Raw genomic sequence first — 4,014 nt, 5'->3', positions numbered from 1 at the left:
TTTTATTTTAGTTACAAATGTATAATAGGAAATTATGTATATCATTATGTAATTTAATTCATTCCGGAGTTCCCAAAGACGGATTTCTTCAAGAATGGCGATACATAAAGACGGTGTTACCTCGAGATGCGTGCCACTACCGAAGTTCAACGGACCAATGGAGTTGGTTTCCGAATATGTAATAGATAAATAGTTTTTCTATTTTAGGAAAGGCCATACTAGGATTTATTTATCTTTATGCTTGCATTTTATTTTATGTCACATGCATCGCTAAATCGCCATAACTAAAACATGCATCCTTATTTTATCGAGTTTATCGACCGTGTCAATTATAATTATCATAGTTCACCGCTTTAGTTCACTTAAAACGTGATAGATAATAAATTGACATGACCTCTCGCTAAAACAATCAATTGAGACATAGCCTTACCAAATAGTAGAAACCATGAAAACCTATTTCGCGAGGGAGTGCACTCGGCCCTACCGGGGTACAAACCTTGTTACGTAGGGGAAGTGGGTGATGAATGTTAATCCACCGAATTCATGTTGATGAGGGATAAATCGGCCCTACCGTGCCCAAGTTGATATGGATTTGGATCATGGACACATTTATTCGAAATTTGGATTGAACTCAACAAAAGTTTTTGATAAGGGATGTATCGGCCTTACCGTGCCCTTGTTGAATGTGTTTTGGGCTAAAGATAATCGTTAAATGTAATGTTATCGACCAAGAGTTCTAAAAGTAGAATCGATTAAACGTTAATCCACCGAGTTATATTGATAAAGGATGAATCGGCCCTACCGTGCCTAAGTCGATATGAATTTGGGTCTTGGAATCATTTATCTAGTTGGGTAGAGGTCACTAGAAAAATGCATAAAACTTGTTTAAATCATACATTTTTACGAGTATTATTAAAACGTCAATTGTTTTACTCCTTATATTTTGTTTTGTAGACCACTTCTTTTTCATAACAAATGGCAACACCAACACCAACTCCTAACGCCACACCTCTCGCTACTTCATCTTGGCTCCGATCCTTTATGGATCGTTGTAAACTTGAAAAGAATGGGTCAAATTTCTCCGATTGGGATGCCCAACTCAAATTAGCCGCCGAAGGTGACGACAAGCTTCGTTACCTTACCGAGGCCTCTCCACCCGAACCCTCCACTAGGTCCACCGCGGCCACTAGGGAAGCATATGAGGCTTACCAAAAGGAGTCCTCCGCAATGAAAAATGTCTTGATATTTGCGATGGAGGCGGACCTCCAAAGGAGAGCCTTTAAAATGGGCAATGCTAATGAGATTTACTCCAAACTTGTGACCATGTTTTCACAAACTCCGCGGATCGTCCAATATGAGGCGGCCGCAGCATTTTTTGATCTCGACTTCAAAGAGGGCCAAAAGGTTAGCCCTCATGTGCTCAAACTCATGGAGCTTGTCGAGACCTTGAAAATTCAAAAGGTTGAAATCCCCAAAGAACTCATCGTAGATAGGATTCTACACTCCTTGTCCAAAGTCAGGGCATATGTGCAATTCCGGGTGAATTTTTACATGCAAGATAAGGACGTGTCTCTTGAGGAGTTGCACAAGTTACTTGTGCAAGCCGAGAGGGACATGGGGTTAAATGTGAACCCTCCCAAGGATGTGCTTAATATAAGCACTAAGAGTAAGGGGAAGTTCAAGAAGAATGGGAGAAAGGGCAAGAAGCAAGCTCCCACATTCACCAAAGCTAAGTCTTGTGAAGCTAGCACCTCCAAAGTCAAGAAGGGTCCTCTTGATAAGTGCCATTATTGTAATGGCATGGGACATTGGAAAAGAAATTGTTTCAAATACCTTGGTGATATCAAAGCTGGAAAGATCACTCCAGTAGGTAAATGACTAACCTTCTTTTATGTTTCTAATTCAACTATGGTAATATGATGCAAAGTTGTGATAATGTATCTCCCTTTTTATTGTAAATAGGGCCTCCACCAAGCAAAGACAAGGGAAAAGAAAAGCAAGCATAAGAAACCATGGAGAAGCTAAGGATAGCTTTTATGGAGCTTTGCTTTTCATTGTCTTATTTTAAGTTGTGTTTTGGATTTTAGAACTTTATGTTTCCGTGTTCGACATGGAAAAGTATTTTGGATAATGGGTTGTATTTTGGATGATGGTGACTTGGTTTGCAACCCAAGTCACCCGTTTTATCATTTATCCTTTCATGTTCTAAAATTCATCTTTAAATGCTTGCACTTTGAAACATAAGATTAGTCACTTAAAGTGATCTAATAGACAAATATAATGACGGGTTTCATTATATGTCCACATGCTTAAGGCTTGTGTATGATCATTTATGAAGCGATTTTGAGTCTATGAACTCTCATAAAGGAATGTCAATCACCAAGTACACATATGATAACTATTAGTCTATCTATGAGATAGTTCTCCTTATACTTCAACATCATTAATTTGTGTCTCATATGTTATCTTTGAATATATAGTGTATTTATTCTAAAGATAGAGTGGGAGAAAAATGAGGACACAACACACAAGGCAAGATAAAATTGTGTACTTGTGTAAATAAAGATCTACGCAAGAGAGAATGATTTGAATGAAGGTATATCTATTTACATAGTATGCCGAATAGATGAAATCTATGGTCTCAAGTTAAGTTCTATATGACTAAAGAAGACCAAGTGTAGTAAACATAAGAGAATATTCTCAAGATAACTACACGAGGAGACCAAAAGAAAGTTTTGGAAGAAAAATGACTAATGTAAAGTCTTAACAAGTTTTTGACTAAGTTTATGAAACATTTGACCAATAGTTTAAACCTTGAGATTTACTTAAGAGCCTAAATGAATCATAGTAACACAAATTTTACAAGTTTTATTTTACAAGTTTTATTTTGACTAAGTTTATGAAACATTTGACCAATAGTTTAAACCTTGAGATTTACTTAAGAGCCTAAATGAATAATAGTAACATACTAGTTATGATCGAGTTGCAAAGATTGATATACCGATATCTTCAATGGCCAAGTCTTAACCACGCAAATGTCATTACTTAACCTCACTATGAAATGGTTAAACCTCCTTCCAAAAGGATATTTACGAAGGACGTATTCTAGATATTGTTTATATTTGAATAATGACATTACTACACATCATTATGACATGAGTGTGTTGGAGATTTAAAATATCTTTCCGTAAGGTTAAGATGAGACCACTTCAAAATAGGTATTTTTAAGGGATATGATGGGAACATATATGGTTCTATCTTAATAACTTGGCAATGCAATTTATACTTCAATTCTTGAATAAATTTCGATTGAGAAGTCAATTTCGAAATGTGTAGAATTGAGTGGGAGTTAGGAAATTCTCATGTGAAGACATGGAATTTAGTGGGAGCTATCATCCTTTGAATATTTACGACTCATCACTCATTAAAGAATGACGAGCTAATACCTTCTTTCATAAAGAAGCTTTTGAGTTTTCAATTCTGGATGAAAATGGACAATGATGAATCCAATTACATCAAGGGATGTTGGATTAGTATTAAGAGATACACATCGTATCAACATTCACATAGGTTATTCATATAGATGAAAATGGAATTACCATTAGCAGTCATGGTCGTTCATTGAATCTATGAACGGTTGATCTCATGATTATTAGTAACTAATGTTTCCGCCATTAGAATAATCATGTACATGTCCAATTATAAATCATATGCATAAGAGCATGATGATGTTGGAGCGAGGTCGTCACTCATCCAATCAAACACATTTATAATACTCAACATACAACTAGCTAGTGGTAAGTCGAGGTCGATCCATGGGACGGTGTGCTTTGGGTTCTAAGTCTATCTATCTCAATTTATGCTAGTGTCACAATTTGGTTGGGTTTGTAGTTGTGTCTAGACTAATGCAAACAATAAAGTAAAGCAAACAATAAAGGGAAAGATGTAAACAAATGATTAAAAGTGCTAGGGTATCATGGGGTCATGGGGGATTCATGGTGTTGATCATACAAA

Source organism: Silene latifolia, chromosome 10 (genome assembly GCF_048544455.1).
Source record: "Silene latifolia isolate original U9 population chromosome 10, ASM4854445v1, whole genome shotgun sequence".
Taxonomy (NCBI): domain Eukaryota; kingdom Viridiplantae; phylum Streptophyta; class Magnoliopsida; order Caryophyllales; family Caryophyllaceae; genus Silene; species Silene latifolia.
This window is presented reverse-complemented; position numbering follows the sequence as displayed.